General features: G+C 45.6%; 1 pseudogene; it reads left to right on the forward strand.

Annotated features, from left to right (window-relative positions):
* Positions 1-26,448, forward strand: part of LOC111181443 (large ribosomal subunit protein uL11-like) — a 77,710-nt pseudogene extending 51,262 nt beyond the window's left edge.
* Positions 26,449-27,046: the final 598 nt, after the last annotated feature.

A 27,046-nucleotide genomic window follows, 5' to 3' on the forward strand; every position in this document is an offset into this window, starting at 1 on the left:
TAAACAATTAGAAAATTAGAAATTAAAATATAAATATACCATTTATAGTACCATCAAAGATATAAAATGAAATTCTAAGAATAAATCTAAAAAAAGACAAACAAGATGTAAATTATGCTAAGAATAACCAAGATACTCTTGAAGAAGAATAAGAAGATTTATTCTATTGAATTTTAAGATTTATTTTAAAGCTACAATAATTAAGATGGTGCAGTATTGTTGCGGTAAGAGGTTAATAGATGAATGAGACAGAATAAATGGCCTAGAAACAGACCCGTGTACATATGAGCACTTGATTTATGACAAATGTTACACTATATTGCAGTGGGCAAAGAATGGTCTTTTCAATAAATGCTTGCAGAACAAAATAGATCTCTAGAAGGTTAAAAAAGAAAGAAAATGATTCTGACCCCTACCTAACACCATTAAAAAAAATTACAGATGGATTGTGCATATAAATGTAAAAGGCAAAATGATAAATCTTATTGAAGGCAAGATAGAGAATATCTTCATAATCTCAGAAGAGGAAAAGGTTTTTAAACAGGAAACAACACTGATTCTATGGAAAAGACTGATAATTTACCTACGTTCAAATTTAGAACTTCTGTCTATTAAAATAAATGACAAGAGAGTGAAAATGCAACCCCAAGAATGAGACATGATGTTTGCAACACATAAAACCAACTCCAGAAGAAAGAACTCCTAGAGATCAATAATAAAAAAAAAAACAACCCAACAGAAAAAGGGACAAGAGATTTCAACAGGTTTTCCACAAAAAGACCATGTGTTCACCTGACAACATGTCCACTTTCATTAGTAATCAATAATAATAGGGAAAATGCAAATTAAAACCACAATAAGGTAACACTACATCACTACAGAATGGCTAATTAAAAAAAACATTAATAGAAAGTTTTTATAAGGATGTGGAGCAGTGAGAGCTCATATACAATACTGGTGAGAGTGTAAATCGACACAACCATGTTGGAAATCAGTTTGGCTGTGCTTCCCAGAGCTGAAGATATCCATATCCTGTGACCTAACAACTTCACTCTTAAGTGTACAGTCAGCAGAAATTCATGCACACATAGGCCAAGAGATAATTTGCAATAACCCAATGCTGGAAACAACCCAAATGCCCATCACCAGTAGGATGGATAAATAAAATTTAGTATATTCATCTAGTGGCATACTATTCAGCAAAGAGAGTGAGCAAACTACTGCTGCGTGCAAAACCTGGATGAACTTCACAAGCCTAATATTAAGCAAATGAATCCGAACACGAAAGAATATATATGTGATTCCTTTTATATAAGGCTCTAAACAGGCAAAATTAAACTGTAGTGTTTGGGAATGCCAATTAGGTGATAAGATTATACAGAAAAGCAAACAAGTGATTATCATAAAGATCAGGATAACGGTTACCTTTGGTTGGAAAGAGAGAGAGGCAGTTGGAGGGGATCCTGGATGCTGGAAATGTCTTTATCTTGACCTGGGTAGTGTAATTATTTATTAAAGTGTATACTTATATTTTAGGTACCTTTCTGTATGTGTGGTATAATTTTGCAATACAAAACAGATGGGACAGAGTTGAGAGACAAACAACACTTGCCTTCTACTTCTTTTTCTCTTCTTCCTCCTCCTTCTTCTCCTTTTCCTTCTTCTTTTTCCTGAGCATTATATAGGTCCATAAGTTCTAGAACTATTTTATGTAAAAACAAAATAAACATCTTTTCCTAAAGAGTTTTTTCTTTTTACACTTTTATTCTCCAAAGAAAAGTATCCTGGAAGATATATGTTAAGAAAAAAAGAACTGCCTCGAATCGCTAGTCACTTCAGGGCTCATCTGTAGTACTTTCCACATTCCATTAGTCTCTGCAGTTGTGGCGGTGGGAGGAATCATACTGTTTGGTGTTTGGAGCTCTGAAAGCAGTGAATAAACTCTGGTTGAGATTTTAAAATACTCCATATTAATGGTGATATTGATGCTCTGAAATCTTCTTGGATTAGGAATATTACCTATCCATTGTGGATGCAGGCAGATCTGATGAATGTTGAGAATGCTGAGAAGCCTCCTCTGATCCTTGGAAATGAAGGTAAGCAAACCCTTTACCCCCCGGTTAAAGTACCTGAAATCTCTACTCACACCGGCAACCTCTTAGAGATTTATTACTTTGGTTTATAATTTTTCTCTCGAGACTCTCCTAAAGGCAGTTGCCCCTGGGAGGAAGATGTTAGAGACATATTCAGTGTCTGGCACCTCTGTGAGAATAAAATCCTTGATATTATCTTCCCTGCCTGATCTCTGAGCACAGGGAGAGGTGAAGGAGGGTACAGCCTCTATGACATAAAAAAGGGAGGGAACAAGGGAAGGTTTAGAATAGTCACTTGTCCTTTTTTTTTGCGGTACGCGGGCCTCTCACTGTTGTGGCCTCTCCCGTTGTGGAGCACAGGCTCCGGATGTGCAGGCTCAGCGGCCATGGCTCACGGGCCCAGCCGCTCTGCGGCATGTGGGATCTTCCCGGACCGGGGCAAGAACCCATGTCCCCTGCATTGGCAGGCGGACTCTCAACCACTGCGCCACCAGGGAAGCCCCTGTCACTTGTCCTTTTGATATTGAGTTGTAACCCCTTATTAGATACATAGTTTGCAAATATTTTCTCCTATTCTGTGGGTTGCCTATTCATTCTGTTGATTGTTTCCTTTGCTGTGCAGAAAATTTTTGCTTTGATGTTGTCTGATTTGTCTATTTCTGCTTTTGTTGTCTGAGCTTTTGATGTCATATCTAAGAAATCATTGCCAAGACCAATGTCATGAAGATTTTTGCCTATGTTTTCTTTTAAGTTTTACAGTTTCAGGTCTTATGTTTCAGTCTTTAGCCCATTTTGAATAGATTTTTGTGTATTGTGTAAGGTAGGGGTCCAATTTCATTCTTTTGCAAGTGGATATCCTGTTTTCTCAACCATTTGTTGAAGAAACTATCCTTTCTCCATTGTGTAACCTTGGCACCTTTGTTGAAGATCAGCTGACAATATGGCAAAGGACTTGAATAGATTCTTCTCTAAAAAAGTCATACAAATGAACAGCAAGTATATGGAAAAATCATCAACATCACTAATCATCAGGGAAATGTGAATCAAAACCACTATGAGATATCAATTCATGCCTGCTAGGGTGGCCACTATAAAATGGAACCAAACCAAACCAAAGCAAACTAAACCAAACCAAACCCAGTGTAGGCTAAGATTTGAAGAAATTGGAACCCTTGGCACTATTGGTGAGAAAATAGAATGGTGCAGACTCTAAGGAAAACAGCATGGCATTTTCTCAAAAAATTAAAAATAGAACTACCAAATGATCCATCAGTTCCACTTCTGGGTATTTATACAAAGGAATTTAAGTCAGGGTCTTGAAGAGATATTTTGCACTCCCATGTTCACTGCAACATTATTCACAATAGTGAAGATGTGGAAGCAACTTAAATGTCCACTTATGGTTGAATAATGAAAATGCAGTAAATACATCATATAATGGAATATAATTTAACCTTAAAAAAGAAGGAAATCCTCTCTTATGTAACAACAGGGAAGAACCTCAAGAATATTATGCTATGTTAAGTAAGCCAGTCACAGAAGGACAAATACTTCATGATTCCACTTACATGAAGTATCTAAAGTAGTCAGACTCACAGAAACAGTAGAATGGTAGTTGCCAGGAGCTGGGGGGAGAGGGAAATGGGGAGTTCTATGGGTTTAAAGTTTCAGTTATGCAAGTTGAAAAAATTCTAGAGATCTGCTGTATAACAGTGTGTTTAGAGTTAACAACTCTCTACTGTACACTTAAGAATTTGTTAAGAAGGTAAATTTCATATTATGTGTTTTTGTTATCAAGTCTAAACTCATACTGCTCGCTGCACGACAGACCAATAATCGAGAGACGAGTTGTTGAGGCAAGGAATAACGACTTTATTCGGAAAGCCAGCAAACTGAGAAGATGGTGGGCTCATGGCCCAAAGAACCATCTTGCCTGAGTTAGTATTCAGGCTCCTTTTATATTAAAAGGGAGAGAGTAAAGTCAAGCACTTCCTGGATCGCATCAGCCTCCAGAGGGGATGTGTTAATTTCTTCCTCCCTGCAGTCATTCACAGGTGGGCCTAATCAGGATGTTTCCTGTGAGCTAAACAAAGGTATTTTAGCTTAATGCTCATTACCTGAGAAGAAGGGTTCCCAGAGATGGGCCATTATGTATAATTTAAGTTTATAGGCAACATCCCTTTAGTGATTAACTTGTAATAGGATACAAAATCTTCTTCCCTATTACATTTTTATTACAACCACAAAAAAAAAAAATCTTCAGACCATGATCCAAATCTGACTTTGTGAAGGAGATGGAGAGAACATTGGGTGGAAGCATCCTTAGATTAATTTAAGGAAAGTTCTACAAAGCCTCTGGGAGTCCTTGAGCCATAGTCCATGGATTTAAAATATTAGGAGTTGGAGCCCTTAGTCATTTATGTTCCATTAAGTCCAGGGTGATCATTCTCATGGCTACCACAGTAAGGAAGGAGAGGGAAGGTGGGATTCTGACGACAGTCCCCAGTGCCTCCCCCAGGTGGGGAACTTCGAAAGCTGGCTGACTTCCTCTTTGCCCCTTTGAAAAATCGCCTTGGGACATGGAGGTAACTCAGTCACTAAGGCTGAGATCCAATGGCTTCAGCTGCCCACATCCTCCAGCCTCTGTGAGGCTCTCCTGAGCTTCTTGTTCTTGGGGGCACCCCAAGGCACCCTGGGAGTTAGAATCCAGGGGCAGAGAGAGAGGCTCTCAAAGGAGGTGTGGAAGGCTTATTCTGGGTACAATTTCTTGCTGACAATGAAGCTGCTGAAAGCATGTACCATGGTCACATAAGAACAAGCCCAGAATCCTGCCATGGGGAGACTACACCTGGCTCTGTTCTGAAAGAGAAGGGAGAGGGAAGTCTAGGTTCTGAACATTAGTTCTGGTATTCTTTTTCTCAGCTCCCTGAGCCAGCCCCATTGGACATATCCCCTTCCGGATCTCAGCATTTCCCTGTCTCATCTGCTTTTCCTCTGGATCTCTTCTGATGCCTGGGAACAGGATTATACATTTATCTTCTCTTCCCTCTTCCCAGGGCAGGCCACAGAACCTTCTCCTCCCAACTCAGCCCTCCTTGCCTCCAAGGCTCACTTGAATCCTCTTCCAGGAAGCATCTTTGATTTACTTCAACCAAAGCTTGTCATCCCCATGGCACTTGCAACGTGAACTGACAACACAGGGTCTGGGTTGTCTAATCGTTTCCCTGTTTTGTGGTCAGGCCCCTCAAAGTGGCTGATCTCTTGCTCTCTGTACACCCCCTGCTCTACCCATGGGTGCCGAACTGCTTCACTTATACCCTACTCACTTGACTGACATTCCTACATACTTGCCCCAGGCCCCAGCTAGTGGTTATTCTTATCAAAGGGGCAGTGAGGGGCATGCCCCTCTGCTAGTTTCTTTGGTAACCGATGAGCCAACCTGACATCAATTCCCCAGTAACTGGCAATCTCCCTTTTCCTCTGGGAGTGAGGACTGTTGCCATGTCCTGCCCACCATCTGCTGCACACAGTGGGGTGTCACTCCAGGACGTTGCTTCAGACGTGTAAGCTCCCCGACCCATTAAACCATTGATGTCTCTTGCTGACTCCCGTCTCTTTCTTCCATCTTGAAGCTGGGCAAGCACAGGGTTCGCAGGCCTGCGGGGTGAAGCCCAAAACCTGTGTATCTCATCCTTTCACTTTACAGCCCACCCCGCCCCAGGAATCTGTTCCTTATCTCTGCCAGATCATCCAACACATGAATGATAGGGCCCCCTTTAACACATATAAGAAACTTCAAATTAACAATCAACAGGAGTCCAGGGTCAAGATCAAAGCTGATGGTTACCTTTGGAGTCTGATTGGGAGAATTACATTGCCTCTGAAGCAAGAGAAATATCTAGAAGACAGCTAGTTTTAGGGGAAGATAGTAGCATTTTCAACATGAGTTTGAGAAGCATGTAGAACATTCAGGTGGACAGTCCTACGCAGGATGGGACCTGGGGCTGCAGCTGGCAGTCATCATCATGGGTGGAGGCTGTTACTTTTATCAAGACATCGTTGCTCATTGTGGCCATTGAAACACTCTCAAAACAGCTGGGAGCATGTGTCAGACATAAAAGCTCTCCTCAGAGGTAACTAATCTCTGTAGAAGAAGAAACATTGATGTGCTAAACAATAACCTAAGATTATTTAAATAAACATTCAAGGTAACAGAAGTGATGTGCAACCCAGTGCATAATTAGTTGACAAGTGAGAAATGCAACCAGTAAGTCCTATTTGTTCTAAAAAAGGAGAAAACATTTTAGGCTGGAGAAATCCTAGGTACAGACTTAGGCTGAATCTTTAAAAATGGCAGAGAAGAGGAGAAAATCCCAGGTGAGTGCATTTCATTAGCAAAATGGGAAGGTGGGAGTGTGAAGGTCAACTTTGGACATATTCAGAAATGTCCAGGATATTCCAGTCATAAGGAGATTCCAGGATAAGGCTGTAGTTACATCAGGGAACCTCACCTGTCTGACTTTAACAGACCTTTGCAAAACGTGGTGTGACATAAGGCGAGCATGCCTGGGTTAGAAGCCATGGGTCTGCCCTCTAATCCTACTTCACCACTTACCTGTGGTATGACCATGGACAAGACATTTAATCTTCCTGAGTCCTTTCTGTAAAATCAATCCCTGTCTATGTTAAAGGGCTTTTCTGAAGATCCAAAGAGAAAACATTTGTGAAACTCCCCCAAACACAGCCGTTAATAGATATTGGTTACTATCAAGATTTCTGACCTCTTTGATACACACAGCACCTTCTCTGAATTCCCGAAGCCACTTAATACTTGTGTCATTAATTTTGACCTCCCTGTACCACCTGTTATTATCTCTTAATTGCTTCACAAGTTTATAGGACTTTCTTAATTAGAGAAAATACTCACTGTGGGCAAAGACCTTATCTTAGATATTCACTAAATGCTCAGAATATTGTGGGCACGTACTAAGTGCTCAAAATGTTGTTGCCATGATTTATTTCTATGTCCAGGAAGACCAAAATAATCCCCAAAGATTTCTCAGAGGAAGTAGATCTCGGGGTTGACACTGACAGATGGGTAAGTAATGACAGGTAATGTTCAAGGGGCAGGATACCTAGTGAGGGGAATGATGTGAGCAGAGTGGCAGATTTTTTTTTTTTTTTTTTACTTTTCTGGATGCCTGATTTCTCTAGAACATTCTACCAGGTTTGAAGTCATTTATCACCCTGGTGCTTTGTGAGAAAATCAAATGAAACAAAACCAAAAGAGAAAATATCCATCCAGCAGCTGGACAGCTCAGTTATTTTTAGGGACAGGGGAAGAAGCCAGCGTTTGAGACTCAGCAAAACATCCCACTGTTTGAGGTTGACCAGTCCCTGGGAATGCATGGATCTAAGCATTTTCTCAGCTGTAACTCTCCAGCACATGTGTATTTGAAGGGAAACTTAGCCCATCTGTTTCTAATTCATTTACATTGAACTCATCAAAAGAGCTGTCGACATGTCCTTTGCCTGGCCAAGTTCTCCATGGGTTTTTGGGAAACCCCAATATATTATTGAATTCTTTTTGGTGTACTGGGGTTGTTGGGTTTTGTCTTTACTGGGAGCCCAGGGAGTGGAGAATGCTATGAACTGGAGTCATTCCAAACCTGCTGAGCTCTGCTCTTCCCTCACTGAGTCTCAGTGGCTCTCAGTCTGATCAGCTTGGAAAGAGAACAAAGTGCCAGGCATCCCCAAGGTCTCAGGTCTCCTCTCCTTGCTCCTAGCAGAGCCTGAGGGATGGCTCAGGAGAGGGAGAAAAGTGCTTTAGAGGCAGTTTGGCCAGTAGACTAATTACAGAATGAAGAGCGTTTTAATTCTAGATACTGTGTGACCTTGGGCAAAAGAAGTTCCTTTTCTGTTCTTCAATTACTCAAAATACAGTAAGAGAAATAGTATTGAAAATTTTGATCCATCTACTAGAGATGGCTTGTGTGGTTGGTGTGGTTTGTAACTTTGGAAACAAAAATATCACAGTAAGAAATTATGATTTTCTAGATCCCCAGATGGCAGTCCTGACCCCTTTGAGTAGAGTGTGTTCTCCCATCTCTAGCACTGGGCATGGACAATGCTGAATTGTCCATCCTTATTTTCTCTTAGGCTTGGTGAGGGGTCCAGCCTGGGTGTGTAGCTCAAGTCCTGAGTGATGCTGACTGATCCGCAAAGGGTTGGGTTGTTGATATCGGAGTCCCCCAGCCTCTCCATTCGATATGCATACTTGGGCAAGCACGGAAGGAGATCTGTGCTCCTGCCAGCATAGGCATAGCTAACACCCCTATCAGAGGAGATAAATGTGCACATTCTAGAGAATTGAAAGCTGAAAAGGAACTTGGGAGCTCAAAACTCTCCTTTTTATCTTACATATGAGGGAAACTAGGGCTCCAAGAGGCAAAATACTGTTCCCAGTACTTACGGGACATTGATTTTGTGCCTGTCCTGTGCTAAGTTCTGTCATATTTGGCAGCACTGGATGGAAGATATTATTATCCCCATTTTGCAGGTGAAGCAACTGGGGTACAAAGAGGCTGATAACTGGTCAAAGTCACTCAGTGAGCAAGTTACGAACTAGAATCTGAGTATAGCTCTGCTAACTTCAAAGGTCAATTGATGGGCTTCCCTGGTGGTGCAGTGGTTGAGAGTCCGCCTGCCAATGCAGGGAACACGGGTTCGTGCCCTGGTCCGGGAAGATCCCACATGCCGCAGAGCGGCTGGGCCCGTGAGCCATGGCCGCTGAGCCTGCACATCTGGAGCCTGTGCTCCGCAACTGGAGAGGCCACAACAGTGAGAGGCCCGCGTACTGCAAAAAAAAAAAAAAAAAAAAAAAAAAGGTCAATTGACACAGAGATAGCAAGTGAGGGACCTGAACACAGAATCCTGGATCTACCAGCCAAAGAATGTTCTGAAATGTAAAAGTTGGGTTCTTCCTTCAGTGTTCATGCCCTCCCCTTTACAGCACCTCCCTGGTCCATCCACAAGGGGTTGGCTGCCTGGGGAGAGGAGCCCAGTGGCAGAGGTGTAGAGGGTGATGAGAGGGTAAATAGGTGGAGGGGAATCTGAATCTCCCCCCTGAGGGCACTGTGCAGGGGCAGGCCCTGTGAGTGGCCTCCAGAGATGCTGCTATGGTCACCACGATTGAGCAAGTGAAGTTTAGAAGCCAACAGGTAGCAATGGCCTGTCAATTCAAAGGACTACCATAGCACCACTCCTGTAAAAGACACTTGTCACTTTCCATCTTTTCTATCCTTTTTGCCCCAACACATGAGAGGTGGCAGGGTGTGGGGGTGGAGAGGAGGAGATGTCTTAAGAGTAGACCAAGCTCCCTTTCTCATCTCTTTGTCCTTTAGGCAAGAGCCTGGCCAGTGTTGGAGGAAGGGAGGAGATGATGCCTTATTGGATGTATGATGGAGCTCTGAAAAAGGCTCAGTTCATTTGTGCTTTTTTAATCATTGGAAGTGATTAGACAGCAATGAGATATGCCTGGGTTATCACTGAGGATGGGAAAAGGGATTTGACAGGGACCATCTGAAAACCAGGGTTGGGAAAAAGGCAAATGATTTTATGTCTGTGCCCTATGAGTTCCAACTGTTCAATGGGCTGATTATCTTCTCTTTTCCCATCCATCTAGCAAATGGAGGGAGTATGAGAATGGAATGTGTCCTTAGATGAGACGTGTTCTTAGATGAAATTTCTCCTCTTCTCTTGTACACATTTTGCTTGTGTCTGCACTCCTGGTTTGGGCCAAAAGAAAAAGACCCAGACACTGCCAGGTCGGTTGTTCTTCCCATATGAACTACTCAGCACTAGAAAGTCCAGACGTGGAGGGAGGGAAGGAGAGAGGGAGAGAAAGAGGGAGGGAGGGAGAGAGAGAGAGAGAGAACAAATGCCAAGGAGGGAAAGGGGAAAGGGACAAGGTGTGAGGGACAGAGTGGGTGAGAAATGCAGCAACGGGGAGGAAAAGAGGTGGGAAGAGTAGGAAGAGGGAAGGGAGTAGGGGATAGGAAAGAGAGGGAGAAGAGCGGACAGAAGTGTTGAGAAGGGGGTTGGGGAAGAGGCATGGATTTTGGGGTCAGCGCTGGAGCAGTTTCCTGCCAGGCCTGCTGCCCAGCCAGCTGCTGGAACATCTGCATCCTGGTGGGGGTGTTTCCAAATGGAGCTACCTCTTCCCGGGACTTCTTGCCCCGCACATTGGCGTGCCTGCCCCCCTTAGGCCCCTCCCACCGTGCCTGCTTTTCCTCTTATTAATCAGCCACTGTGTCCAAAGAGCTAAATCAGCTCTGGACGTAGGCAATGGGTGAGCAGTTGGGGCAACCATGGGGTCATCCAGGGGAAGAAGCGTTTGCTCTTGGACATCACAGTTCCAGGCACAAGAAGAGCCGACTGGCTGTACCAAAGCTGCCCTAACCTCCGCTCGAATGAGTTTATGGAAAGAACATGGAAATGGGACTGAGGGTCTGGGGCGACAGAGTCACTGCATGTTCTTGGTGAGTCTTCTTGAGTGGCAAATCATCATCTGTAAAATAAGGACCTAAAGTCCCATCCTGATGACTTTGGGGAAAAAATACTTCGTAAATCTCATTTTGGCATCCTTTGCTACCTGATACCTGAGTTTGGATAGACAGGGTTCAGATAAAAGTTGAAAGCTCTCAGCCTCTCCTCAATGCCTTTCATCTTGCTGCAGCACCTCAGGCCTGGTGCGGTCTGACCGGAGGGGTCCCTTCAGCGGCGCCCTTCCTGGGGGAGTGCCAGATGGTCTCAGGTGTCAGGGCCAAACTTCAGCCCCTGAAGGAGGGAAAGCTTGTCTCCCAGGCCTCCATGGCTTCTGTGGTGTCCTCTTAGTCTCTTCCAGAGTTCCCCAGCCCCTGGTGTCACCCTGGGGCATCCACCCCACTCTGCCTCTCAGCTGACAGATAATCTCTGCAAAGCTGCCACAAGACCTGGAAGGTTCTAACTGCTAATTTGATGAAAAGAGGTTCTGGTTTAGCTCTTCCCCAGGAAATCTCACTTTTAAAGGCTGTCCTGCTCTTTCTCCAGATGGCTGCTTTCCTGGTCCTTCCGTTTCCTCTTCTGCCTCCTTCTTTTCCCAAATCCCGTGAAGATGTCCTCGGCGCAGCCAGGTCAGGCTAGGCCGCTTTCGTGGCCTTACTTCTGTGAGAGTGGGAGGTGATTTCAGGGGACCCACTAGACCTGGCTAGTGGGGAGAGGCTGGAGGAGGGGGTGGACAATGCCCAAACCTCAGCTCCTGTTGTCCTGGCCCTAGAGGGGCCCCTGTAATTTACCTTCCAGAGCTGTCACAGCCAGACTGCTGGTGAAGTCATCCTGGGAATCCCAGGCTTTCCCAACCCCTCCTGCCCTGGGGAGCCCTCCCACCTTTGGGCTCTCTGCTCTCACCCACCCTGCCAAGACCCTCTTGGGGTCAGTGATGGTAGAGTTAGGATGCCGCTCTCCCTGCAGCCTTGCACGTTTGTGGGGGATCTAAACTAAATTGAGGAAGATCCCCTCTGATATTTCTGGCCTCTTTCAGGGTTAGGTTCACATGGCCCCTTGAAATCACCTGTTTTCAGTCTCTTTAATTTTGGCCTCTTCAAAGCTCTGCACAGACCCAGAGAGTTTATATGTGTCCTCTGACGAGCAGTGGTACTTGGGAACAGACACTGGAAGGCTGTGTCTGAACATCAAGGAAACTCCACAGATGGTCCCTGGAGAGGGGATTGACTTTGGGATTCACTCCCCCCCTGGGGAGGGGTATGCAGTGGAGGTTGAAATGTAATTAGATGCCGCAGGTGTGTTTACCTGAGTTCATGGGACATAAATCCCAAACACCGAAGTGGACCTACAGGCAGGAAGAGGCTTGCCATTTGTTGAACACCTACTGTGTGGCCCTTGATAACTCATGTTCCCCTCACAACAGTCCTGCTAGGTAAGCGTTGTTATGCCCTTTTACAGATGAGGGCACTGGGGCTCCAAAAGATTGTGAAAATAGCCTAAGATCACAGTGTAGCAAATGGCAGAGCTGGGGTTTCTTGGCTGGGATTTTTTTTTTTTCCATTTACATTCTTTTTTTTTAAACATCTTTATTGGAGTATAATTGCTTTACAATGCTGCGTTAGTTTCTGGTTTATAACAAAGTGAATCAGCTATACATATACATATGTTCCCATATCTCTTCCCTCTTGCATCTCCCTCCCTCACATCCTCCCTATCCCACCCCTCTAAGTGGTAACAAAGCACCCAGCTGATCTCCCTGTGCTATGCGGCTGCTTCCCACTAGCTATCTATTTTGCGTTTGGTAGTGTATATATGTCCATGCCACTCTCTCACTTTGTCACAGCTTACCCTTCCCCTTCCCCATATCCTCAAGTCCATTCTCTAGTAGGTCTGTGTCTTTATTCCTGTCTTACCCCTAGGTTCTTGGCTGGGATTTTAAGGGGAACTTGGCATGTTTGGATCCTGACTGCCTTGGGGAATTGTGATGAGGGGGCACCAGGCACTGCTTATCCTCTGCTCCCAGTGGACCCCCTCTTACTCCCAAGTCAAATTCTTTTTGCTTCTCAAAGCCAGTTCCAGACTCAGCCCTGCTGGGAAGGTCCCTGCTTCCTGCTTCTCAACCCCTCTCCTCTCCCACAACTGTCTTGAGCTCCTGCAGTGAGCACAGGGAGACCAGAGGAAGTTCATTCTCCCTGTGGGGCTCCTTCCTCTATTGGGACCAGGCGCTCCTGGTTTGCTCAGATTAGGCCTTCATGGTGTCACCCCCTGACCACTCTTGCCGTGGTCGTCCACGCTGATGGAGAAACCAAGTGCTGAGCATAGCTAAGCCCCAGGGACTTCTCCCAGGCTCCCGTTTGCCAGCTCTGACCTGAACTAGCTTTGTCTGGAGGCAGGGCAGGGAGGGTCCCTCTGCCTGGAGGTGCTTAGCTGAATCCTGACTGAAGACAGTGGACTATACAGAGGATGGCCAGTCACCCACATGGCTTCACGCTGCCACGGGCAGGCCTGCTCTCAGTCCCACATCCCTATCCTCGGTACCAGCCAACTTCCAGTGTTCCTTCCTTTCCCCTCATCTGTGTGCATCAAGCTTCCTAGGGCATGGTGCTGGTGCATAAATGGAGTCACATTCACTGTAGCCGCTTGCTGATGCTCACAAACATCTTTCTACCAAGACACTTAGCTTCCCGGATTACATTTCGTAATATGTACTTTCTGTAAATCTGGGTAGTGGCCCCACTTACCGGGCACTGCTGTCGCTACTGTTGGGCACCGCTTCCTCTGGGCGCGGCTGCCTTCTCTGCTCTGGGCCCATGCCCACCTTCACTCTCCTGTCCCGTGCACCCCTGCAATCTGCCGCTGGGCACCACTGCTGCTGTGGCCACCTCATCCATTGCCCAGGTGACACTAGGGACTAAAGCTGTGTGCAGTCAACATGTCAGAGGATGTCTCCCTACCCCTCTGTGTCCTTTTGATGGGGGTCACAAGTAGAAGCCTGTGCTGTGATGCCTGGCAACACTTTTGTGGCATTTTCTGGTTTTGCCTTGTAGCTGAAACTGTGCACCTCAGATTGGGACTTGAACCAATGTGCCGGGACTCAAACCCAGCCTAAACCCAGACTGGGACTTGAACCTATGTGGCCGGGACTTGAGCCCTGCCAAAATCCTGATTGGGACTTGAACCCACACAGCTGGGACTCAAACCCAGTCAAAACCCAGTCTTCCAACTGAGATCACACACATGGTTTCAGGGCTCAATGAAGCTCAGGTTCTTGATGTCTCATCACAGAAAGAATTCAGTGAGAGACAAAGTGATAGGTGAGAAGTAGATTTATTTAGAGAGAAACACACTCCACAGACAGAGTGTGGGCCATCTCAGAAGGTGAGAAAGGCACCAGGGTATGGGGTTGTCAGTTTTTCGTAGACTAATGAGTGGGATGAGTATTCCAGCTATTTTAGGAAGGGGCGGGGATTTCCAGGAATTGGGCCACCGCCGACTTTTCGATCCTTATGGTCAGTCTTGGAACTGTCATGGCGCCTGTGGGTGTGTCATTTAGCTTGCTTATGTGAGCATACACTGAGGCTCAAGGTCTAGTGGAAGTCGACTTGTCTGCCATCTTGGATGCATTTGGTTCTAATCAGTTTATGTCACGTCCTTGGACTATGTCATTCTTTCAAAGGTTGTGCCCTGTCTCCTTCCTTCCTGTTTCATAACCACTTTTCCCCTTGGACCTGAGAGATGGCTGGACTGGGAGGGGCGTGTGAGGAATGAGGATCATGCTGCTCTCAGTGTGATCACAAACTACTTCTCTGTTCCTGGGCCAAGCTTGGCTTCCTGACTTCTGCTTATTTTAAGAGAGTTCTCTGCCAGGAAGCTTAGCCCCTTGTGAAACAGATGCTGGATGGGTTCACCTCACCTGGTTCCTAGACCTCTCTTGATCCCAGCAAGCTGAAATGGGGAAGTGCCACCCTGACCCCATCTGCTTCTTTATCATCTCCTCTGTTCTTTCTGCCCCCAGACCTCCATCGTGCCCTTTCCTCTGCCTGGAACAAGTACAGATGTGTGCCTGTGTTGCGACGGTTGGTGGCAACTTCCCTCCTCTCCATCCAGCTAAATCCTACTTCTCCTTCTGGGCCCAGCTGAGACCCCACCACCTCGGGAAGCTTCCCTTGATTAGCCAGCCCTGCACCACAGCTCCCTCTGTTCAACCCCTACAGCCCTTAGTCGGAACCATCCATACTGTCACGTGACCACTTTACCCCTGCTATAGGTGGGATGTTTGTGTCTCCACCCCCCCAAATTCCTATATTGAAACCTAATCTCCCATGTGATGGTATATGGAGGTGGAGCCTTTGGGAGGAGATTAGGTCATGAGGGTGGATCCCTTGTGAATGGGATTAGTGCCCTTATAAAAAAGGCCCCAGAGGAACTGGTGAAATGTTGGTCAAAGGTAATGAACTGTCAGTTGTAAGATGATGCAGTACTGGAGATCTAATGTAGAGCATGGTGACCAGTTAATAATAACGTATAGTTGAAATTTGCTGAGAGTTGATCCTGAGTGTTCTTACCACTCCCCCCACCGCACCCCCCACACAAAAGGTAACTATATGAAGTGAGAGAAATGTTAACTAGCTGATTGTGGTAATTATTGCAGAATATATGTATATCAAAACATCTTGTGGGCTTCCCTGGTGGTGCAGTGGTTAAGAATCTGCCTGCCAGTGCAGGGGCCACAGGTTAGAGCCCTGGTCCAGGAAGATCCCACATGCCACAAAGCAGCTAAGCCTGTGTGCCACAACTACTGAGGCTGTGCTCTAGAGCCCGCGAGCCACAACTACTGAGCCCGCGTGCCACAACTACTGAAGCCCACACTCCTAGAGCCCGTGCTCTACAACAAGAGAAGCCACTGCAATGAGAAGCCCGTGCGCCGCAGTGAGGAGTAGCCCTCACTTGCTGCAGCTAGAGAAAGCCCATGCGCAGCAATGAAGACCCAATGCAGCCAAAAGTAAAAAATAAAAAAACAAAAAAGCATCTTGTACATCTTAAATATATACCATTTTTATTTGTCAATTATACTTCAATAAACCTGGTGGGGAAAAGAAAGAGAAAAAAATTATAAAAGAGGCCTCAGAGAGCTTCTTGCCCTTCCACACAATAACAAGGAGATGGCTGTCTGTGAACCAGGAAGCAGGCTCTTAGCAGACACTGAATTTTCCAGTGCCTTGATCTTGGACTTCTAGCCTCCAGACTGTGGGCAATACATTTCTGTTGTTCATAAGCCACTCAGTTAATGGTACTTTGTTACAGCAGCACGAACAGACTAAGACAACCCTCAAGCAGTTCTCTACCTGGTGTCGCTTCTCTCCGTCTAGACTGGGTGCCCCTTGAGGTCTTGGGGTACATACAATTTGCTTCTCTTGCTTCTTGCTAAGTACTCACCGCTTGGCTAGGGCTCAGCAAACCTTTGATGCCTGATTGAGTAAAATCGGGGACATGGTTGATGTGGGCTTGGGAGGTCCCGGTAGCCCCTTTCTTTGTGCTGCCCTAAAATCCTGACTTGGTTAATTAAGATGCACTAAGAAGTCTGGGGAACTGTCATCTTCTGTTTGCAAATCACACTCTGTTCTGTCCTGCCCTCATTCCTCAAGCCACCTGGTTGGCAGCCCTGAAAGCAAAAGTGTCTGCAGGTCCCTTCCAGGTGTTGCCTCTCCACCTCTAAGGAGAAAGATTTAGTTGTATGGATTTTGGCAAAGCTTTAAAACCCTCAATAAATAACAAAAAATTCAGCCTACCATTCTGCATATTTTATAACTCAGTCTAATAAAGAAATAATCCAAGATGGCACCTGCTAAGAAAACTTAGTTTATTGAAATATGACTGTAATATAGAAAAGATGGCTAATGCACTAGGCTGCAAGATATTAATGCTCTACACTTCTGCTGGTGTGTTTAAAAGAAGTCTCTCATGTATTTCATTTTATTTTATTAGGAGCCATAGCATTAGCTTTTAAAGACATTGTGAATGAGAGAGAGAAGAAAAGAGATTTGAACTATTTAGAAAAAAAAACCCTCAGCAACTCAGCCTGCCTTTCTCTACAGATGAAACAAACAAACCAAAAAAAAAAAAAAAGAGAGAGAGTTTTTTTTCATAAACATTTTTTTTTTTTTTTTTTTGCCTGGCTGGGATATTAGGACAGTATATTAAATTCCCCCAAAAGGAGGCCCTAGAACTATTTACATAATAATATCTCCACTGTGGTTGTGACAGATGGGCTCCACTGACGCAGACATACTGTTAGGGGCTTAGCAATAGATTAAGAAAACCCACCACAATACTGTGTAACATAATAAAAGGGTATTGTAATGTACATCATAACTTGTGGCCAAGGTTAAATTTGTAGTCGGAGTATGAAAGTCGTATTCCATTTTACAAAATAGATGTTACAGAGAAAAGCATTAAAGATGAGTTGACTCAACCATTTATTTTTAGTTTATATTTTATTCTATTTTCCTTGGCCCTACTTATGCAATATTTTTTTAATCATATGAAATGACATTGTTATGTACCCCCTACCTACCCCCTCCTCAGTGTGAGGGGCAGCCTGGGATCTACAGACTTTCTTAGTTTTGTGGGTTCATGTTTCGGGGGGCCCTTTGCTCTACTGGAAAATGGCTGCTTGTGGTTTCCTTTTTTGTTTTATTCAAAGCTTCTTGCTGGAGCTGAGACAGGCAGTGGTCTCTGAGGGTGGCCTCCTTTGGCTTATGTGGAATCTTTGGAGACAAGCTATAGTTCCAGGGCAATGTGGCCATCAAGGGGTGACATGGGTATGAGAGCAGAGATCAGTGGGAGCCATCCCATGGAATATGGACTGTGAACACCTTCCCAGGCAACCCCGTCTTTCTTGTCAAGAAATTGACCATTGACTTCATCGCCAAAGTCCTACCCTCCTGAACCTACCCTCTCTCCACCAGCATGCACACTAAGGCATTGGGTGAAGGGGGAGGCACTCTCTTTACCTCAAGAAATATCTATGGGGTGGGATATCTGCCGAAGACATTTCATCCTCATCTGCTGTCCTAAATCTCCAGGTGCCTTTCAGTGCCGACCGAAACAAAGATTTTTTATGGATCCCAAGATAATAGAATTTGGAGCTAGAACAAACATTTGTGCAAAAAAAAATCCTCCATGTGCCTCGTTATTTAATCTGTAAAATGGAAAACATTTAGTTCCTATTTCATGGGGGTGGTTATGAAGTTTTAATGAAATAAAAGTGCTTAGCGCAGAGTAAGTACTCAATAAATGTTAGATGCTTCATTTAATGGTTATAAATATTATTCTCTCACTTAGAGATGATCTTCTGCAGACTAAAAAGAGCAATTGAAAACCTGTGTATTTCCCTTTTCTGAACCATCTCTCTCCCTGGGTCTCTCTTTCAGGCCAGAAGTTAATTCACCCTCCCTTCGTTCCTTCCTTGCTTTTTGCATTGGTTTATTCTATACTCTTGCTTTCTGCAGGTCCAATATTATGCATTATTCAAGGCTGCACTGAAATCTCCTCCCCTCCCTGGATTAGCTGATCACTCCTCCATCTTGACAAGCCCTGGCCTCCTCTGAAACCTAGAGCAACTAGAATCTGCTCATCCATTTGGTACCACTTTGCAGGTGGAAGTTAGAGAGAGTATAATAGCAGCTCCTGAGAGGAAGATCTCTGAAAAACCGTAGATATTGTTCAAGGAGGGAGCTCTATGTTACCAAAAGTTTGAAACAGTGCCCGTGGGCCTTTGTGGGGATGCTAAAGGTTAGATCGCAGCATTTAAGGAGGACAGAATTACAAGTAGTTAAAGAGATCAACTAGTCCACACCTCACCTTTAAAACATGATAGAGGAAACCGAGGCTCAGGTGGACAGGAGGCTGTTCTGCTAAGGGTCCCACAGCCAGTAAATCTGGTTCCAAGCTTCAGCTGGTGTTCAATTCCCCTTCCCACCACCATGCCACAGAGTCTGTGTTGGGTGTGGAAATTAACTGGAAGACTTCTAAACTCTAAGATAAAAAGCTGTCCATTGTAGTCTTGAGTTGCAATTATTTAAGTTTTTACTTATCAATGAGTGGTCTTCTAACTGTTATATATTTGATGAGGGCAAGACTAGATTAACTGCTTCTATGTGCACAGTACATGTACTACACAGGAAGACAAATTTACCAACAGGTGGTCAGTTACTCTTTGCTGATCCAACTTAATTTGTTCTAAACCAGCCTGAGTTAGTATCTTCACTTTGGTCAAAGCCAGCAACCTCTTAAAAGACATTGGAGATTCGGTAAAGAGCATGCATAGCCTCTCAGTACTCCATGGCAGCGTGCAGAACGTTAAGGCATGACTTTAACTAGGGGTCCTCCCTCTGGGGCCAGGCCAGGGTATGCAGGAAGACAAAGGGACTAGAGAGGTGTCCGGCCCAGGCAGTGAGCCTGGCTTAGAGAATTCAGTCAGGGCTTGCTCAGCTGGGAATGCTGAGTGTTTCCGTGGTGGGGCCAACCATCAACCCTGGAAGGTCAGGGAAGCTGGCTGCTAGGGGCAACTTTTGGGAGGAAACAAGTACCATCTTCTCAAAAGACTCTGTTCTGAATTCTTATTGCTGCATCTAATGGGACCTCAAACACAATCTGAGCGTATGGCTGCCTGCATGGAGTTATTTGAAGGGTCCTAGAAATTTGAAGTGTATGATCCACACAAGCACTGTTGAATAGAAATATAATGTGAGCCACAAATATAATGTAAAATTTACTAGTAGACATATTATAAAAGTACAAAGAAGCAGGTGAAGTTAATGTTATGAATGCATTTTAATTTAATTCACTACATCTAAAATATTCTAATTTCAACATATCGTCATAAGAAATTATTAATAAAATGTTTTACATCCTTTTCTTCAAAATAAGTTTTTGAAATTTTGTGTTTATTTACATTTAAATTATGTATCAATTGGATGGGAAGTTGTCTAATAGGTACAGAGCTTCAGTTTTGCAAGATCAACAAGTTCTAGAGATTGGTTACCCCACAAAGTGAATATATTTAATGAGAAACTATACAATAAAATGGTTAAGATGGTAATTTTTGTGTGCTTTACCATAATTTTGAAAAGGGAAGCAGATTTATTTACATTTATATGGAAAAAAGTTTAAAACGTGGTTAGGTAAATGTTAAATAAAAAATAATAGTGTTAAAAAATAAAGTATATATCAGTTGGAATCAGCTATTTCTCAAATACTCAATAACCACCATATTGGATGGAATGGGTCTAAACCATCTTTTTCTTCTGAAATTCTGCCAGTTGGGCCAGGAGAGGGGAGAGGGTTAAGGGGTCATTACTGTTGTGACTCACACCCCCTCTGAAATGTTCATATTTTAGCACTAGTTTTAATAGTGTTAACAATAGTGATCAAGTTTCTAAACCTCTTTCCAATGTGGCTGGAGTAGAAGTACGACCAAGGGTTTAGCATCGCTGGTGGGGTTTTGGAGATCAAGGGAAGTTAGAAGGTAGACGGAGGGACATCACCTGGAGGGTACTGGGTGAGAGCAAACAGTTGAGATGAGGATGTGAGTGGCATCAGGGTAATGCCCAGGCCACACGCAGTGGTGAAAAGAGTGTAGGATCTGTAGGATCAGGACTGGCTGTCTGGATGCCCTCGCCTGACTACATGACCTTAGAGTAAATCACGAATCTCCCCGAATCTCACCTTCCTTAATCTGTAACGTGGGGGTAATAAGCCCTTTCCTGGTTTCCTCGAAGAGGAATTGTCAGTCTCCGATTATAAGATTCACAGAAGTGGCTTGGTGCAAACACTAAAGTCCTCAGCTTGGGTAAATTTTGAGCCATCCAGCTGTGAGTCTTCCAGCTGGGCTGCTTCGCTTAATTCAACAGAAGCAGGGTTTATTAAGGGCCTGGCCTAAGGCAAAGACTGTAGCAAGGGAGGAGGTGTCAAAGAGGGAAGCACATTTGCAACCTCCTGCCTCAGTTGGAGAGAAAAAATCCAGCTAGAAACGATTAGAAGACAGAATATAATTTGTCTGTGCAAACCAAAGTGGTTTGCACAGACAGTCTGAGGGGAGACAGTAGAGAGGCTGCTGTGTGGGCAAGGGATCTGGGGGTTGTCAGTTGTGGGGTGGGGAGATGCCCCTGGCAGGATGCAGAGTCCGAAGGGGCAGAGCAGGAGAGGAAAGAGTGTTCCTGGTGGAGGGCACAGCACAGACAAAGGCCAGGAGTGGGAATGAGAGGCCACACCCTGGGGGCAATGAGAAACCTCCTGGTTGGGACAGAAGTGAGGGGCAGAAAGGGGTGGCCATGGGTCTCTTCCCTGCCAGCACCCTTCCCAATGCATGAGGCGTCAGGCAGGGACCAAACGTCTGATGCTCACGTCTCCTGTCTTGCCCTGAAAGTGGGTCACCCACTGCAGAGGAGATCAGCCCACTTTAGATAGATGTGAAACACAACCACAGCCATGGCGGGGATGCTCAAATAATCATCGGGAAGGCCTTGGGCAGCTCAGAGAAAAGGGGCTCTGATCTCAGACCATCTCTCTGCTGCACATGCTGGTACCAGGAATAAAACTGAACAGAGGCCCCACGGGAAACAAAATTGTCAGATATTTCCAAAGATTCCAGGGACCCCTGGCTTTCGAGCCAGTTCTTTATTATCAGTTTACTATTTAATACCAGTTTTTTGATATGAGTGTTTTCCATCATGAATCCACACGGTTTTATACACACACACAATTCAGATTCCACCTGCATGCACTGTAGGTGCCCCTCAGTTCCTCAGCAGGCACACTGATGTCCTTTCCCAACACTCACATGTGCATGCACAGACATACGTGCACGCACAGACATACATGCACACACAGGCCTTGGGAACATGGAGGACACAGCAGCTTTAATTGGAGAGCAGTGAATGGATGAAGACTCAGGGCTGAGCTGACGTTTAAGACTGTTAATCAGACACCCAACGGGTAGCTATAGAAATGACACTGGGGGCACCCTTGTCCCTTATTCTTTCCTCTCCTGTCAATTTCCTATCAGCTCTAATATCTTTCAAGCTTTGGGGTCCTTGCTTGCCTGTCACTTTTCTCTCCACTCTTAGGTACACCTTTTTCCAGAGTTTGGGTGGGCTAAGAACGTGGATATTGGAAAAGGTCAAATTAGCTTCGTAATTTGCTTTGGTAGTTTGTGTGGAGATAGGATGCTTCAAAAAGTTCCCTCTGCCCCAGGAGCCCTCTCACCCTGACCATACTATTTCCAACTCCACCTCTGAACTACGCTTGTCCTAAGAAGAGGAACCGCTCTATCTGGATTTGAATGATGGGCTATTTTCTAGTGTTCTTTTATTAGGCAGAAAATTCAGGCTGGGGCCATTTTCTTCTTTCTTATGTATTCCTTATATCTAGTGCAGAATTGGGCCCAACTTAGTAAGTGCAGGATGGATAGAAGGATGGATAAACCCAAGATTATTAGTTTACAAAATCATTTCATTTGCCAGCCAAATCTTGATCTTAAATCCTGCTCCAAGGGTCTGAAATGAAACTTTGTTTTTGTCTAGAGGTCTAACACCAGCCAAAGAATGGCAAGCCCAATTCCAGACAAATTCTTAGTCCCAGCCTTGACTCCCACTGCACCGTGATGATAGGTAGGCTAAGCTGTAAGTACCACCATCGGTTAACTGAAATGACCCATCAAAGGCAGCCAGGTGCAAGAATGGCTCCAACAGGCTGGAAAAATAAAGTCGACAGAATACCTGATTAATCCAGGAGCAAAACCTTGTGCCATCGTCTGTTGTTCTCTGACTCCTCGCTGTTGGGACTCTGCTTTGCCCACTGGGTGATGTATTCCCCAAGAGTAAGGATGGAAGTCTCCCAGCTTTAAAGTCAGAATTAGGTTCCGGGGATTTCTCCAGCCTTGGAGCTAAATGTTACCTCCAAAATTAGAGTCTGGCTAGTTTGCACCACAATAGAAGGGCTACATGGACTGCAAGGGTCCCAGTGACCATGGCATTGTGACCAATCTTCAGGAAGGGAAACTAGCGTATATGTGTACTAAGTGCCAAATATTGTTCCAGTTAGTCTCAAATGCATTATTTTTCCTAACTCGGACAACAATCTCATGGTTGAAGATTATTTTAGAAAAGACTGAGGCTCCACAAGGTAAGCAGCTCACTGACTGCCCCACAGATTTGGCTGTCAAATACCCAAACCTGACATCTTTGCCCTGCACCTGTGGACAGACTTTGGCTGGAGAAGAGTGGAATGGACTGAATTAATATCAAATGTGGTGGGAAGCACAGGGCAGATTAGGGTGTGATTAGACTTCATTTCCACATTTCCCCTTTCCTTCTCCCCAAGAGCGTCTGATAAGTTCCTCCCATGGTCAAGTGGGACAGTGCAGTGGGCAGAGCCTCTCTAGAGGATTTGCAATTCAAGGGAGATTAGTGGATTGAAAGAGAAATATCTCCAGTGGTAGAATGTCGGGCACCTAATGGCCAGTGAGAGAACAGCTGGAGGTGGGTGGATCAGTCCTAAGGACTAGAGAGCCTGGGCCTAAGGCAGTTTGCTCCTGGTATCTCCTCCCTCTTCCAGACCCACTTCCCTCTGCCCTTTCCTGTCTGGCTCCTTTGCTTTCTCTCTTTCTTTTCAGGACTCTGAGTTGCTAGGCAACCCTGGTCTGGAGCTGGTATGGCGAGCAGTCTCCACACAGGGACGGGGAGTCGATGGAACCCATGATTACAGGTATCTGTGCAGAAAGGAAGACGACAGCACCCCCCTCATAGCCTCCCAGAGATACAGGAAATGACAGGTCTGGGTGAGAGAAGGAAAGCTTTGCTCAGGCCACTTGCCACCTCCCCTCCCTGTTCTCCTGCTCCCTTCTCCCACCAGCAGGACTTCCTTCCATGCAGGCCCCAGAATCTTGGTGCTCTTGGCCTCCTAGTGCCCCACTCAGACTACAGTGATCTGGACCACCCAGGCCCTAAACACCTCGCCTGGAGCTCCCTCAGCTGTTCCCCCTTTATGGGCGTGTACTCACTTAGGCGGACCTCCATGGCTTAACCTTGCCAAGTGTGAGTAGGCCCTGGAGGGGGAAGGGGAAAGCAGGACCCCTCTGTACCTGCAATCTGGAGAGGTGAGAGCTATCAGTCTCTGTTGTGCTCCGGTGATACAGGGGAGGGGATGTGTCTGTTCATGGTCAGCCTAAGCTGCTCCTGGAATCCAGAGGGACAGTGGCAGTGCCTGAACTGAGTAGGGGTGGAGCTCAGAGGACAGCCTAAAGACACACTTGTTGCTTCAGTGGTACAAGCTTAAACGTTTACTGAGTTCGTATCCTGGGCCAGGTACTACCCATTCTGGGTGCTGGTGATTCCACAAGTAAGGAAACATTCAGTCTCTGACTTCACAGAGCTAATATTTCTACCCGACAAGAACGCCAGCAAAAATAGACAATTAAACGAATAATCCTACTTTGGATAGTGGTTTTAACTGTTCCCTTCCCAAGGAACTGTCCTGCTCAGAACTGGGGGGGCGGGGGGCTGGGTTCCTTTCCAGCAGTTTTCACCCTGGAGCATCTGGATCCCATCACTGTGACATTTCCCAGAAGAGTGCTGGGTAGTCCTGGTGGCAGAGGTGCTCCTAAGTGTGTATGTGTGTCCTCCACGGACCCCCATCGTGTGGCATAGGCTTGAGGACGTAAGGGGCAGGGCTGATGGCACTGCCCAGGCTGAATCGGCCTCCTGAATGAAAGTTGAGGCTGTCAGTCCAACACAGCTCTGGGGAAGCACGTGATCTAGACCTGGCTAATCAGAGCTCAGTGATTAGTTAAGGAGGGGCACGTGGTCTAAGGTAGCCAATCAGAGTCCACTTCTGCACTCCGGGTTGGTGGAGTTCTTTTTCTGCAGGGGTTGCGGAGCCGCAGCGGGCCATGGGCGTTCTTTGCTGTCCTGGAGGAGGTCTCAGCCCACCCAGAGGAAATCAGAGCCAGGCAGAGAAGTGAGACAGCTGAGCCTCAGGCCAGTGCACCTTTGGACCTTTGGGTTTCATAAGCCATTATATTCCATTTTATTTTATTTTAAAATTTTGTTATTTTATTAATGCTTAAGCCAGTTTGTGTGGGTTTTTTACTACTTGGCCCAGTTAAGATTTCTCTACCCACATAATGTCATCACTGCTCCCCTCCCCTGCATCCCTCTGCTGCCCAAGTATCCAGGGGTGTCCTCCAGACTGAGGAGTTTCCTTAGTCCAAACTCCAAGTTTCAGGCCAGGGACCACTTATTCCCTCTTCTCTCTGGAAAAACACACCTGTGCTGTGCTCCATCTCTTCAGGGCCCTGCCCTCTGCCAAGGTTTATTTAAGTTATAGTAGGCTACTGATGGCTAAAAATTGCTCTGGCCATCAATAATCCTGTGTGGCACTTTCACAATTGTACTGCAGTCCTTCGTGCCATAACCCATGGACCTGGGTACCTGATGTTGGAAGTTCAGGCGCTGTGGCAGGCTGCAGGGAGGTGGCTTCATAGGATGCTCCACCTAGTGACTCTGAAGTTCCTTGGCTGTATGTTCAGTTTCTCTGCCTGTGTCCATGGCTGAGGGCCAACTACCTTGGCTTGCAGTGGAATGCCAGAGCCTCTACCACCGTGAGGAGGTCACGTCCTTCTCATAGAAGGAGGGAGAAATGTTCTGAAGGGAAGGGTTTTGGAAACAGGCATTGGATGAACTTCTGAGTCCTGGAGTGGCCTGGACTAGTCAGTGGCCTTGCAGGGCATCACTCTTCTCCTTTATAAAATGTACGCTGACCCCCAAGTCCTCTTCTAGCACTCACATCTGGCCTGTAACTCTAAGTGGCCCGTGGGCCTTTGTGTTTTAGTGTGACAAGTGTCCCCATAGGAGTGTGAGGTATATTTAAATGGATACTTTTCACAGTTCACTCACGTTTCACAATCCACTCATAGTTTTCTTGCTCCCTTCCGCTGGTTTCAGGCTCATTTTGTGACTTACTCGTGTTCATTCCATGCAGGCAGTGAGGGGGAAGTGTAAGGAGTTTAGCTCCAGCAATTAGGACATCTGGGTTCCAGTCCCAAAGTGGCCGCTATCCAGGTAGCCGAGACCTTGAAAGAGGTACCTACTACTCTTGATCTGTGTTCTTATTTGTAAAATGGGAATAAAACCATTTTGCTTTGCTTATAGGTTATGGCTTATGTGACACATTAAATGCAAATGCAATGAAGAGATAGAGGCTGTGTAAAAATACCAGGGAGCTCTTGGCTCTTGACTTGGAGGAGGCCAAGGTGCAACTTTCTTCGGTTATCCTGCATCTGAGTTCATCCTACCCCAGCTGCCTCTGACACGCTGCCCAGGTTTGACCTTGAGGAGATTAAAGTCGCGTACCTGAGCTGTATCTGTGGGGAAGCCAGTGCTATGCCTGTCATCGGCCCCCTGAACGTGTCTCCAGAAAATGTTGATGATGATGTCACCAAGGCAGCAGGTGGCTGGATGGGTCTAAGGTTACAGTGGAACCAACTATTCAGAAGAGACAGAACTATATGGAGGTGGTACCATTGCTTCTGCCCTGATCATCATCAAGAAAAATATTAAGCTCAGTGGAAATACCACTTTTGATGACACTGTCAGCATTGCCTGACAGATGCAGCACTAATTTTTAGCCAGAGAACTCTCTGGAGCCATCAGAGATGACTGCACAGTCTGTGGGTTGCAGTGTTGATGGCTGCCTTCATGACATCATACATGACATGAATAGTGTTACAGCAGAATGCCCACCTAGTTAAGAACTACAAAGGAAAATGTTTCAATAAAGAATCATTTGACAATTAGAAAAAAGAAAAAGAAAAAAGAAAAAAATACCAGGGGGAAGTGTTACAGTTTGGTAATATGCATTGGAAAACAGAGTTTGTCTTCCGGCACATCCAGGAAGCAGGTGGTACAAAACACTCTCTGACAATGGATAGTGAGATGGGGGCTCAGAGAGGGAAGGATATCAGCCCAGCATCACACAGCAAGTCCCTGGACTGAGGTGCAGTCTGCGGGCAGAGCAGGAGGCCCTCCTACTGGTGTCCTGTTGGCTTACTCTCCCAATTTCCAGGTTAGAGATTTGAATCAGATACAAGGCAAATGCTTAGGCAAGGAAAAAGTGTTTTGCTAGCTTGCTCCACAGGGAGAGTCTGTGATATGATATGAAGCCGAAAATAGAGTGCCTCAGGAAAGAATGATCAGCCACTGACTGTCTTGTGGTGGGTGTGGGGGGCCTCCTCCAGGAAGACAGGAGTTGAAATGAGAATAGAACGCGGTCGCTGCCATGTTGTACTGCTGAGTGCAGACGCTCTGGGCTGGGATTTGGAATCCGTGTCACAAGAAAGGGGTCCCGCT

The sequence above is a fragment of the Delphinapterus leucas genome, chromosome 14 (assembly GCF_059928025.1).
Source record: "Delphinapterus leucas isolate spDelLeu-1000000601 "Yukka" chromosome 14, BTC_Dleu_Yukka2, whole genome shotgun sequence".
In the NCBI taxonomy this organism is placed as follows: domain Eukaryota; kingdom Metazoa; phylum Chordata; class Mammalia; order Artiodactyla; family Monodontidae; genus Delphinapterus; species Delphinapterus leucas.